General features: G+C 37.5%; 1 long non-coding RNA gene across 2 annotated transcripts in view; it reads left to right on the forward strand.

Annotated features, from left to right (window-relative positions):
* Positions 1-3,038: 3,038 nt before the first annotated feature.
* The window catches only part of Gm12637, a 64,214-nt gene continuing 52,694 nt past the window's right edge, over positions 3,039-14,558 (forward strand). For both annotated transcript variants that reach the window (XR_001784542.1, XR_001784541.1), the window contains exons 1-2: positions 3,039-3,193; positions 13,970-14,173. This is a non-coding gene — a long non-coding RNA (predicted gene 12637). The remainder of the gene's footprint in view (positions 3,194-13,969; positions 14,174-14,558) is intronic.

The following is a 14,558-nucleotide window of genomic DNA, read 5'->3' on the forward strand; positions in this document are numbered from 1 at the left end:
TGTGTGTGTGCGTGCCTTTCATTTGAGAGCCAAGATCATCAGGGCAGGTAGCAAGAAACTTTTTGCCATACCCACCACTACCTAAGAGATTAGAGTAGAATAATCAACATTTACTAGAACAAAGGGCTAATAAGAATTTACTAATATAGCTCTTGATGAATTTCTAGCGCATAGTTTTAGTGAATATTGATTATGAAATACATATTTTCTGCCTCCTTTGGGGACATCCTAGATTCACATCTTGATATCAATGATTTATAGGTTTTTTTTAAATAAAATTTGAAGTATTTATTATGAATATCCTTGGATAATCCATTGCTTCTTTAGATTTCCTGGGAAGTGCTTAGCATTTTTTTTCTAAATTGTTTGCATGTGTATGTACATGTGTATGCATGTGTGTATATAGGTGTATGCGTGTGTGTGTTTGTGTATGTGTTTGTGTATGTGCCTGTATGATGTATGAGGCTTGAAGATTCCCCAGGAGGTGAGGCTGGCTCTGGCTAGTAAGCTCCAAAAGCACCTCTCTAGTCCAAGTGCTCCATCCTACCACTTCTGAGAATATAAATGCACATTACCATAGTGGATTTTTATGTAGGGTTTTGCCATTTGAACTCAGGTACACATAATTATGAGACAAGTACTTCACTAGTTCTCAGTGTTAACAAAGACTGTTCCTCAATAAAAATTCCATCTAGGTTAGAAATGTAAATCTACAAATAAGCACGCTTTACAACTGTCTTAATGAATCTCTTAAAATCTTGAAAAGATAACTAGATATACATTTTAGGTTTTAAAAAGTTAGAAGATTAACCAAAAAAATGTTTCTAGTCCAATGAAGACTTGATGTAGTCAACATTTTTATGCATTACAAATATTTTTAATTAATACAGAAAACAATGACAAATAGAATAATAAAATTGTCATGATAATGATAAAATACATGATATAATGACTGAAAGATAAGTAAGAAGTAAAAAAGGATGAAGGAAAGCATAAATCATTGGATAAACAATAAATGGTAGATATGTGATTAAATAAGTAGTTATATAGATTATAGATAGATGATAGATAGAATGATAAATAGGTGATATAACAGAAATAGATAGATAGAAATAGATAGATAGATGATAGATAGATAGATAGATAGATAGATAGATAGATAGATAGATAGATAGATAGATAATACCTGATATATGATTAACAGATTACAGAAAAATGATAGAAAAACTTGGTTTAATAATAACTTGGTACTTAATTTTATACAGATGGTATCGAAATAGTTCACTTAAATCTATTATTTTTCAAACTATAATTTTCCATCAAAAGTGAAATCATGTAATTTCTGCATGAGACATATTAATGGGCATGTTTGTAGAAGGAATTAGCAAAGCCATTGTCATGCTCTCACATACCCTCAGCCATTACTTTTCAAGTTAATAGTAATATAAGTTCTAATTCTATTCTGCTATTTTACTTCTTCTTGTAACCTTCATAATTACTTTAAAGTTATATTCAACATCAAAATGCATATCACTTCAGTTTTACAGATTTGTAATTTTTATAAAATGTATATATTAGGATTATACTAGGTTTGCATGAAAATTTCCATATATCATAATTCAAAATATAGGTATGAAATATAAAATGTCAAAAGTATAATTTAGATCAAGTTTACACTGCTTGTTTAAATTGTCCTTTCTATTACTGTGTGGTTATTTATGAAAAATATTTTATAGCTTGTATATGTCCTGCTGTGTAAAAGTATACTATAATCTTTTATTACATACATAGCTAAACAATTTCTCATATCTTTCGAGTTTAAAATTATAATAGAGTAGGCAAACATAATAAGGCAAATATTTCTTTATATAGCACACCATTATAAAGGAAATAAAATTTATCAAATAATTTATTATATCAAATACATACATAGATAGTAATTCACCCAATTGTGGCAGTGATTCTTTGAAAGAAATTACACACCATAAAATACACTCATGATGCCCACTGGCAGTTGATATGACAAAAGCTACAAGAGATTACACTATATACTTGACTGGGGCAGAATATAAAAGGATGTCAAAAGTTTTGTGACGTTTTGTCATCAGACAATGACATAATTTCACACATATATACCATCACTCTGATATGTGTCATCAGTGTAGCATTCTGGTAAGATTGTTTTCCTAGCTGTGAATAAAATTGGATTTTTCAGAGCATGTTTGGGTTTTCTTTAGTATTTAACTTGCTCTGTTCTAAAAGGCACATAGGCTGAGTGAGCTCCATCATCTCACTGCCTATATGAAAATACATGTGGAGTAAATAGCTCAATTCTCCTTAAGGCTCATTTCTTAAATGATTCTGAAATTCCTGCTAACTTCAAACAGACAGAATCAGTCCTTTAAATCATTGTATGTGGAACTGTTAAAGGCAGCCTGTTTTCTGGTCCAGCTAGTTTTAAACCTGGAGACCCAGCAGGTGTTCCTGCAAGGATCAGAAGAAGTTTGTCTGCCATGCTCCTAGACACCAGGGTCCCGACATGAGGCCTCAGCTCTCCATAATTCGGTGGCCATCAGTTATGTGGGGCAATGCCCCAAGCCCCTGGGATTCTGTCTGGACTCCACTCCTACAGTTAGCTGGCAACAGCCAGGTATGCTCCTCCCCACAGTTACTAGGCAACAGCCAGGTAGGCCTGGCCCACTATAAAAGGGTTTGCTTGCCCCTCCTCCCTCTCTTACTCTTGCCTCTTTCTCTCTTGCTCTCTTGCTCTCTTGCTCCCCCCCTCTCTGCATTCCCTCCTCCCCCTTTCCACCTGGTCATGACCTGCCTCTGCTTCTCCACTCTCTCCCTCTCTCTGCCTTTCTCTACCTCTACTATCCATTTAGCTCCCCTTCCCAGACACTCCTCCATGCATAAGGTATTTAACATCAGGCCCACCTGAGAAAATAGGGTGAGGTTTCACTATTACAACTCTCCCCCATGACAATAAATGCCTTAAAACCTTGGACTGTCTCTTCTCATCAGGATCCGCTGTGCTGAAGCAATGGAGCAGGTCTTCCTCTAAGGAGCCACATCTAACATGAGCTCTCAGACATGGTTGCCACCAAGCCAAGCCAACCACAGAGCAAGCCAGAGACACTTTCCTCCCCAGGAGAACCAGCTGGAGCTCTCCTCTCCTGCTCTTCAGCTCAAGGTTAGAGTCCACCAGAGGGTCCTCACTCTGTTCTCAGATCTTCCACAGCACCCAGACATATCTGTGGTGCCCAAGAGTAAGAATCTGCTGTCCATGGCCTTCTTATGGCCCAGGAACCCAGGACTCACTGGGACCTCAGACTGTCCCTCCCCACTCCCAGAGTTTGGTTCTGCAGCTTCTCAGCCAGAAACCTGCCCAGCTGTGGCATAGGGTACACACAGTCAAACTTCCGGTATCACCCTCCACAAGCAGCCCTAGCCTTGTGGGGGACCTGACACAAGACACCATTTTAACCCACAATTGTAGAACCCAAAATTTCAGGAATCATGTGACAGTTTACTCTGTTTATTCTATTTGCTTTTCTTTCATTGTTTCATGGATACAAATCTCACAATCTCTTTTACTTACTGAAGATAAAGTCTTATTTCTTTTTTCTGATGTTTATTAAAATATTTCTCTTATTTAAAGATCTTTTCAGCTTTCAACTTTCTACTCTGCTTTGTATTTTCATCCTTTATAAAGCAATTCTTGAGTGCCTTTTGTTTATAAGGAATAACTCATAGGCAATCATTAAACTCTGTTTTGATAAGAAACTTTATGGAGTGTCAGTTTCTTTATAAACATGTTTCTATTAGTCAAGTTGTTTTTTGTTTCTTTGTTTTTTAGCAGAATCTAGAATGAGGATTTATGTTTCAAATCAGCTAATCAGGAATTATATTATGGATAACTAGGATTAGGAATCAGAAAAACAAGGAAAACAGGATTCATGTGTATCCATAGTTATAAGTCTGGCCCAGGAAGTGCCATTACTAGAAGATGTAGCCTTGTTAGAGTAGGTATGGCCTTATTGGAGGAAGTGTGTCATTGTGGGGATGGGTTTTGTGATCCTCCACATAGCTGCTTGAAAGACTGTCTTCTTCTGTTTGCCTTTGGACCAAAATGTAGAGCTCTCAGCTTTTCTGTGCCATGACTGCCTGGGTGCTGCAAAGCTCCCACCTTGATGATAATGGACTGAATCTCTAACCTGTAAGATATCCCTAATTAAATATTGCCCTTTACAAGAGTTGCTTTGATTACAGTGTCTCTTCAGAACAAAAAAACACAAACTAAGACAGTATATGAATATTATATTCACAAATAAGCACAGAGCTGTCTTTTAATTATTAGTAACATCTTGTCAGGGATAGCATAATGAACCTGAGAAATATGCAAATATTATGTATTCAACTAGACCCTATGTATGGGTATACAATCACACACAGGCCTTGGTCCACATAGAACATCTATTGGTTCAAGTATTATGAGTACAGGGTCCAAGAATTATTTCCTCCAAGTTCTAGGTAACTGTATCCTGTGCCAAAGTTTAGGAGAATGCTAATTAAAGTAAGATGATAGTCTAGTTTCCCAATAAAATTTTTAATGAAAACATTGGCTCTACTTATGAGATAGTGTGGTAACAGACCCATTGACCATAGCTAAGAAGCAATAGCACGCTGAGTTTATATGGCTGCCTTTCCCAAAGTTAAATTAAATGATAAATAATTTCACAATGAAATTGTTAAATAGATTCATGTATTAAAATTTAAATAGATGAGCTGAGTAGTTGTGCCTGTCAACAAAGTACTTGTCATGACAGCATGAATACCCAACTCTGCATTCTCAGTACACATGTAAAGGCAGCCACAGATGACACATGCCTGTAATCCAAGCAGAAGAGAGGCAGAGATAAGGTATCTCAGAGATTTGCTGCCAGAGAGTATTGATAATTGTTTACCTCCAAGTTTAGTAATGGATGCTGCCCCAAATAAAACACAAGCAAAAACTAGAAGAACAATGAAATAAGCTATTTGATATGAGTTTCTGGAGTTCACATGCATATACACACATATGTATACACACACACACACACACACACACACACACACACACACACACATGCTGTTGGGAATTGATTCTAATGGTTTATTTTATAAGGGCTCCCAAAAAGCCACACTTTCAAATCTGAGGGTCCCTGTCCCCAGCTGGTTTTAATTGATAATAAAAAATTGGCATAGATCCAATGGATGGGCAGAAAACAGGCAAGACTTATATTGCACAGGAGAGGGGCCAGGAGAGAGATGAATCACCATGATGGGGAAGTAGAAAGATGAAATTTAAAGGCCTCCTGGCCTATAAGAATGCAGGGAAGTGGCTTTAGGGGTTTACTTCTAATTCCTAGAGGAATTAGGTCTGGGGTAGTAGAGATGAAATGTTGAATTAGCAAATTGACTCAGGGAAATCGGAAGGGAAAATGTTTGGTAGCAAGAGGGAGGATTAAGCTGGAAAGAACTCAGATGCCCCTCAGCAGAGGAATGGATACAGAAATGTGATAACATTTAAAAAACGGAGTACTACTCAGCTATTAAAAACAATGAATTTATGAAATTCTTGGACAAATGGATGTATCTGGAGGATATCATCCTGAGTGAGGTAACCCAATAACAAAAGAAGTCACTTGGTATGCACTCACTGATAAGTGGATATTAGCCCAGAAACTTAGACTACCCAAGATACAATTTGCAAAACACAAGAAAATCAAGAAGAAGGAAGACCAACTTGTGGATACTTCATTCCTCCTTAGAATAGGGAACAAAAGTTACAGAGACAAAGTTTGGAGCTAAGATGAAAGGATGGACCATCCAGAAACTACCCCACCCGGGCATCCATCTCATAATCAGCCATCAAATGCAGACACTATTGCATATGCCAGCAAGATTTTGCTGAAAAGACCCTGATATAGCTGTCTTGTGTGAGGTTAGGCCAGTGCCTGGCAAATACAGAAGTGGATGCTCACAGTCTTCTATTGGATGGAACACAGGGCCCCCAATGGAGGAGCTAGAGAAAGTACCGAAGGAGCTGAAGGGGTCTGTAGCTCTATAGGTGGAACTACAATATGAACTAACCAGTACCCCCCAGAGCTCGTGCCTCTAGCTGCACATGTAGCAAAAGTTGGCCTAGTCAGCCATCATTGGGAAGAGAGGCGTTTTGGTATTGCAAACTTCATATGCTCTAATACAGGGGAATGCCAGGGCCAAGAAGTAGAAGTGGGTGGGTAGTGGAGCAGGGCAAAGGGAGGTTATAGGGGACTTTCAGGGTAGCATTTGAAATGTAAATGAAGAAAATATCTAATAAAAAATAGAAAAAAATTGAAAAAAAAAAAAGGCCCAGCCATTGAACTAGTCAAGCGATACCAAAATTTGCTTGTGTGTGTGTGTGTGTGTGTGTGTGTGTGTGTGTATGTGTGTTCTGTGATTTTGTTAGTTACTAAACTTTACTCATTCAGCTGTTGACTGTGTCAGGATAGTTGAAGCATGTTTCAAATATGTCACAACCTAAATTTGTGATTCAAAATTATTTCTGGCCCCATGCATATACATCTTTGTATTGAATTATATAATATTTTTAAAAAGAGGTGTTTTTCCTGTTATATAGATTATATGGATTTTGTGAATAACTATCTTTTCAATGTTTTCTAATAGAGCACAAAACATGTTCATATCTGAGCCTTCCTTCTAAGGTGCTGATAAGATTAACATCATGATTGGCACTTTCTGAGTTATGTAGGATTGAAAATGACCACGTTTGGCAAAGCTCATCTCATTTGCTGACATCTTCATTAACCTCTCTGATAAGGAAACCATTTCATAATATAAATTTCTCAAGGCTAGAGATATTATTTCACAATCACCTAACAATGTTCACTCTGACTATGAGCCAGGCAGGTTCAGTTGTTGCAATTGTATCGTGATGTGATGCTCTGTTCATTCGTTTTTCCTGTTTAAGGGTTGACAAAGGAAACAGATTACTTCATAGTTAGAGTACAAACAGGATTTTCAAAAGGACATTTTTTAATTTTCAGACTACAATGAAAGGTTGAAGAATGAACAGAAGTTTCATAAATAGAGAGGAAACAACGTGGTGAACATCTGGGAAGAGCAGGTCATCAGACAGTTACATGAGTTTCATTGAAGAGTAAATGCATACAAATATCTCAAATATACATCTGTGTGAATGCTACTAGCATGAACATTGTATATCAACTCCAAAAGGAGTAATGAAAATGACTGAAATATTAGAATAGCTCAAGAAAATATGATAGCATACCCACATCGAACAGAAAAAAATGAAGTAAAGGAATATATTCTTGATTTATATAAAAAGTTAACATTTCAGCATAATCACATAGAAAAGAATTTTTCAGAAAATTTTAATTCCACAACAAGAGGAATAATCAAGCTACAATACCAGAGCTAGATAACAGTGCTATGTAGAATAGAATCTGGCAGCAGTATCTGAGTATGTGGAGATAGATCCTGGAGGATATTCCTAGAGCTTTTTACTCTGAACGCATTTTATACTCCTTACAGGAAAAAAAAAAGTGTCCTAGTTTGGCTTAGTTTGCTGTGATGAAACATTATAAAAAACACAAAAGAGGGTTCTTTTATTTACATAGCCATATCACAGTCTCTCATTGAGTGAAGTTAGTGTAGGAACTACAATAGTAACAAAGGCAGGAACTATGGACAAACACTACTTACTGGCCTTCTTCTAGTGGCTTACTTGTTTTGCTTTCCACTATAACCTAAGACCACTTTCCTAGGGATGACTTCACACATAGTGGACAAATCCTTCCCAAATCAAACACTAGTCAAAAAATATCCTACAGACTTGCCTACAGTCCAATTAAAAAATAATTTTCTAAGTTGATATATTAGGTTCACAAAATAGACTGGCACAACACAACAAAAATAAGCAAATAAAATGACCTAGGAGATTAGATGGGCAATTTCACTTGTGAATCAATTTCTCTGATATTTCTCAGTATTTTCTACAAAGCTATTCAACCATCATTCGTCATAACAAAAGACAAGAGGCAGGAAGTCCCTTGAGCTTTGCCTGTCTGGTCAGTTACTCTACATTTTTTCATAATAATGTCTTTTCTGCTGTTTTCATTCCCTCATCTTCTCTAATCCCCTCCTTTGTTTGGGAATTAATTTATCTTGACTATGGTAGTCTTATTTGAATATTATTTATGTCCTGGCAGAGAAGAAACTTTAATATGCATAAAGAGTCGGTAAACATAGACTATGAATACCTCTTAAAATGCACAACATGAGTGTAATGAGGAACTAGAAGCTGCTTTTGCTACAAAAAGTGACTCTTCATTTGCACCTGAAAATGATCAGTGATTAAACAAAAGCCAAAATACAAATCTTGACATCTTTGCCTTTGTTTATACTCATCTCCTTGCCTCTGCATTCACGTTGTATTTTAAAGAAGGATAGAGATCTTGTGAGTCCAGTTAATACTGCCCCTAAGATACCACCTTTCTGGTTAGGTAATACTGCTTGTTTGAATAATTTTATATATTTCAAGGAGATCATAATATAATCAAGATTATTAATGATGCAATAATGCAGCTCCACAGTCCACACATCTCTCGATTCTGATCTTTTTTTTTTTGATATTTTATTTATTTACATTTCAAACGTTATCCAGTCTCCCATTTCCCCTCCGCACACTCCCTATTTCATCCCCCATCCTCCTGCTTCTATGAGAGTGCTTGTCCACTCACCCACCCACTCTCACCACCTCACCACCCTGGCATTCCCTTACACTGTTTACTCTTTGGTTTGTGGTTTAGTCCCTGGAAGTTCTCGGGGTCTGGTTGGTTGATATTGTTGTTCTTCCTATGGGATTGCAAACCTCTTCAACTCCTTTAGTCCTCTCCCTAACTCCTCTTTTTGGGATGTCTTTGCTCAGCCTAATGGTTGGCTACTAGCTTCAACCTCTGTTTTTTACAGGCTCTGGCAGAGCTCTCAGGAGACAGCTATAGCAGGTTACTGTCAGCAAGCAGTTTTTGGCATTAGCAATAGTGTTTGGGATTGTTGTCTGTATATGGGATGGATCCCCATTTCTCTAGACTGACTTTTCTTCAGTCTCTGATCCATACTTTGTTCCCATATTTCCTTTAGACAGGAGCAATTCTAAGTTAAAAATTTGGAGGTTAGCAGGTAGCCTCATCCCTCATCCAGGGGCCTTGTCTAAACTCTGAATATGGTCTCTACATGTTTTCCCTCCCCTTTGTTGGGAATTTCAGGTATTGTCATCCCAGTTGTGTCCTGGGAGCTTTTTGCTTTCCTGGCATCTGGGACTTTCTAGTGGCTATCTCCAGTTCCTCAGCCCCCATCGCCACATACCTCTGCTCAATTTCCTGACTCTATCATCCCCATCTCCTCCCATACCTAATCCTTCCCCTTTTTTATCCTCTACTTCCTTTATTCCTCCCAAATCCCTTCCACCCTCTACCTCCTGTTATTATTATATTTCCCTTTCTGAAAAGGACTGAAGCCTCTACAATTTGGTCTTCCTTCTTCTTGAGTTTTATGTGATCTTTGAGTTGAATCATGAGTATTCTGACCTTTGGGGCTAATATATACTTATCAGTGAGAACATACTATGTATATCCTTTTGGGTGTAGATTACCTTACTCAACATGATATTTTCTAGTTCCATCCATTTGCCTGTGAATTTCATGAAGTCATTGTTTTGAATAGCTGAGTAGTGCTCCACTGTGTAAATGGAGTAGTACTCCATTTTCTGTATCCATTCCTCAGTTGAGGGACATCTGGGTTCTTTTGAGTTTCTGGCTATTATAAATAAGGCTGCTATGAACATAGTGGAACATGTGTCCTTGTTATATGTTGGACCATCTTTTGGGTTATGCCCAGGAATATTATAGTTGAGTCCTCAGGTACTACTATGTTCAATTTTCTGAGGAACCACCAGACTAATTTCCACAGTGGTTGTACCATTTGGATCTTAACATAGTGGCTGTGAGTGAAAACTATTGAAAGTAAGCAGTATCTGCAGAGACTGGTTAACTGATTAGAAGTTCAATACTGTCAAGAGTTTGAGACACTGGAGGCATAGAATACCCTCTTATAACCTTATCTTGTCATAAATTTAATCCGCAGGGCTAGCCATTCAATGTCCACTCCTGTTTCAGACTACTATCTAGTGACTAAAACTTTTTGAATCTATTGACCTAGCAGATCCATTGGTGCCACCAACTCATAAGTTAAGAGTGTCATTGGGTATATACAAAGGACTCCCCATCCTGCTGTAAATTCCTCTCTGATGTACAGACCAATAAAAATCCTATGACCTATCGGAAAAGATACAATAGAAGTAAGGACATTCAATATAGAGAGAGAATGGAACTCTGGGAAAGAATTGGGGGTGAGAGTTTCACCACTGAGACACAGCGGAAGTTGGACATATGAAACTAAGGAGAAGTAATCAGCCATGTTTCAGTATGTAAACTACTATAAATGGGGTGATTGTTTTATCTGCTGCTTGGGAAAAAGTGTAGGCTAAGAGTTAGGAAGAAATTCATAAACAGATAAGCTTTCTTGTCATTATTCAGGAAGAAATGAGGACATAGAGAAGGCCTAATGGTTACAATATGATCTGTAAAAAATAGCTCTAGAATAAAATTTTATTCCCTTTGAGATGAGAGCTCTAATGGATTTGGCTTAATGCTACTTATGTTCTAATGTTAATTTGTGTCCCCACACAAATACTTACATGAATGTTTGCATGTAGCTTTTGGTAACCTACCCCCAGTTGATTCTGATTGGTAAATAAAAATGCCAACAGCCAATAGCTAGAAGGACAGACAGAAATGGGTTTGGGGATGGGACCTGGAAAGAGGAGAAAGGAGGGAGACCCAGATCCAGAGTAGTGTAGAGTATGGAGGAGAGATGGGATGACATGCCTGAGAATAGTACAGGACAGAGAGGCATGGTTGCCTTGTGAAGGAGTCAGGAGAACGTGGCCCAGAGTGAAGCTCAGTTTGTCAGCCCTCTGGGTCCAGAGCAACCAAGAAAGAATAGAGTTTAGTAAGTAATACCACAGGATTGCTGGAAGGTGGTGGATTAGTCGAGTGGAGTTTAGAAAGTAGCCCAGCTACTGTGTTGTTTAAGGAATATTAATACATAAAGGTGGTGTGTGTGTGTGTGTCTTTTACTCGGGAAAGTAGACCATTGGGGTGGGTAGCAGAATTTCCTTCCTGGATTTATTTTAATTAGTTAAACACAGAGCAAGAGTTTTAGCATTGGTAGAGCTCATGCCTATACTTCTGAAGAGAGGCTGAAGACACTAATCCCCTTATCTCCCTGATTTAGTTATAAAACAAACACCTTTCTTGACTTCCACTGGTACCTTTCTTTTTGTTTATATGTACATGAGGTCAGACTTAATCTGTCAGATATCTTGGAGTCAAGGCTAGTCTAGGATAGTCTAGAAAACTCTAATTCTCAAATGAGCCCTTTTCTTCCATTAAGCCATACAACAATTCCCACAAGTATCTTTCAGGAAGTAAAGAGTTATATTCAGTAGTTTACTCCAAAAAAAAAAAAAAAAAAAAAAAGTGGCAAAATGATTTTAAGGAGAGCACTGGGTAAAACTGTCCAGGCCTTAGGTTCCACTCAGCATAGCAATTTGCCTTGGCACCTGTCCTAGTAACATGAGGAGATACCTGCTAGTCTGAAGTCAGGAGCGCTGTAGTCCTCTGTCCAACACTTCACCTCACCCTTAGGCTTAAACCATTACTTTCTTTGTCTCCTACTAACCAAAGGTACAGAAATTTATTCTTTTTCATTTTTTCCCAACTAAAACAGTCCGTGGTTCACTGTGGAAACTACTCATAACTTTGCAATCAACTTAGCATGAATTACTTTCTTTTCATGAATATTTTACAAACCATGCACAAAAGTTTTGTAACACTAACACGCTTGTATACATTTTAAGACATCTCCACTGAGTTTTCTTTCCACAGATTGAATTTGGTTTTCATGGACATTAAGCTGGAAGGCAGCTCTTATTTGCAAGTTAGGCTTCCAATTACAGATGTTGTCATGCAAATTTAAAGTTCCATTCTGGAAAAGGAACACTAAGCCTTTGAAAGCAAGAATCTCTTTGTTCTTCACAGTAAGTAACATTTTATTTCATCCTCATCTCCTTTTGTCTAGACATGATTCAAATTCTTTCTCTAGAATTTTGAGGTTTGTAGTAAAATCTCTCTGTAACTTCATGTTTTTCCACCTGCTCAATTTGTTCCCAGAAATATTGACTCTGAGAATTCTTGTATGTGAATAAATGCTGAGGCTAATGGCTTTGCCACTATTCCCTAACTAGCTCATATCTTAATTATCCATATATTTTACTCTGTCATGCCACATGGCTGGTTACCTGGTCCTCAGTCTCATATAATTGCCTTCTTCTGTTTCTGGGGTGAATATCCCACACCTGACAATTTTCATAGAATCTCTGTCTCTCTGTCTGTCTGTCTATCTGTCTGTCTGTCTGTCTGTCTGTCTGTCTCTTTCTCTCTCTCATGAGGATAGTCAGCATAAGTATCCTGATCCGTCTTGTCTGTTCATTGTTCTTTCCATATAGTTTACATTGGACAGTTAGATGACATCAGACTTGGCAGAAAATTCTAAAACACCATGCCTTCTACATTCAGAATACCAACATCAAAATGATCAGTCCTTGGAGAATTCTAAAGTTAGAAAAAAATATGGCTAAGGTCTATGTGCCTTTCCCATTTTATATCTGTCTCCTCTTTGCCTTTGTCTTCCTCTGGTAAGCAGGACAATCTGAATTCAACATTATTAAAACTGTGAAGGATCATCGTGAGTCTACTCAGTCTTTATGTGTTCTTCATAATACAAAAACCATTACCTTCTTCCATGAGAAAAATCTTAGAACCACCAACAAATACATGCTCCTTCTCTTGTGGTGGTTTGCTTATGTTTTTAGTACAAAAGTCATGACTCTGGGTCCTCCATCTGGGTAATAGTTACAGAAGAGAGACGAGGTGGAGGGTACATGTACAGAGAAGACAGAGATATCACTATAATGCAGCTAGAGGTCCATGAAGTGAGCAAGGAAAGAAATACATATGCACGTGTTTAAATATGCATAATACAAGCTTGATGAATGAAGGAATGAGCTATAAAGTTTGTGGAAACAGAATCTTTTAAAAGGGAATTTCTGTGAAAACTCGAGAATGAATCAAACCATGTAAATTTAGCTCATCCTGTGACTTAGAAAATGCAACAGTGTCAATATTGCTGTCACCCAAGCAGTCAAACATTTAATATCATTTAAATCATTATTAAATCAGGAATTACTCAAAATTAACTCTGAACAATTTTATACTTCTAGATTTTGTATTCTTAATAAGTTGAACCAAGTCATTTACCAGGTTAGGAAATTCATGATTTCTATGGCTTCAGAGGAAATAATATACTAATGAAGGGCAGGGGTATAGAAGCCAGACATAAGCTTCTTATTCCTTCAGCGTGTGCCAATTTAAAAGCTCCAAATAATTAGATAAGTAGGGAAAGGTCTTCAGGACCATACAGTGTGAAAATGCTCTAATCATTTTATTCTTAGATAGAAACACTAGGAGCTAAAGAAAAAAAATATGTCGAAGAATCCAGAAATTTCTTTTCAATTTACTGAGTTCACAAGCACTGTGTGAAGAGGGTATGTAAGTGTCCTCGGGACTTGCCAATAGAAAAATACCTTCCCTTCAAATCACTTTTTCCTATACACCACTTTCTCATCCGTGTAGTAAATCAGTCCACCAGTCAACAGTGTGGTGCTTCTGTAAACACACAGCCTCCATGTTCAAAGATGTCTAGTTCTCTTTTTTGGTCCTAGGGTTCCAATAGAGATTGTGACAGCAGGATGGTTTGGCTGACCTCACAGAAAACAATGCAACAAAAGGGAAATCATCAGAGTTCTTGTCCAGGAAACCAGCAGATGCTGAGAATAAAGGAGGCAGAGCTGCAAGTCAGGCCTGTTCTGTTGCCCCAAGCTGAGCTAATCAATGTGGGGCTTGTACACCCATGCTCCAGTGTCCAGGTATGGATCGATCAAGCCCTGTTAGAAAGGGTTCCTCTTAGATTTTTTTCCCATTGCTGGACAAAGAAACTGTTGTCAGTCACAATGCAATTAGATGATTTATAAACTCTCTCAACATTATTATAGCTTTATGTAAAGTAAAACAGAAATGACAATGATTTTTCTCCAGTTTTATTAGAAAAAAAATAATAAAATTTGATGTCTAGTCATTGAATGTGAAATAAGAATGTTTCTGAAAATGCCTATGTAGTTTGCATCGAGGAAAATGGAGTTTGTTTTTAATCATTAAAAAATGTGTATGGTGTATGTTTACAATGTAGTTACAAAAGTCATTCTGCAAAACCCAAATCAACAATTTCATGGTGAGCCTAAATCCAGTCAAGTC

The sequence above is a fragment of the Mus musculus genome, chromosome 4 (genome assembly GCF_000001635.26).
Source record: "Mus musculus strain C57BL/6J chromosome 4, GRCm38.p6 C57BL/6J".
NCBI lineage: Eukaryota > Metazoa > Chordata > Mammalia > Rodentia > Muridae > Mus > Mus musculus.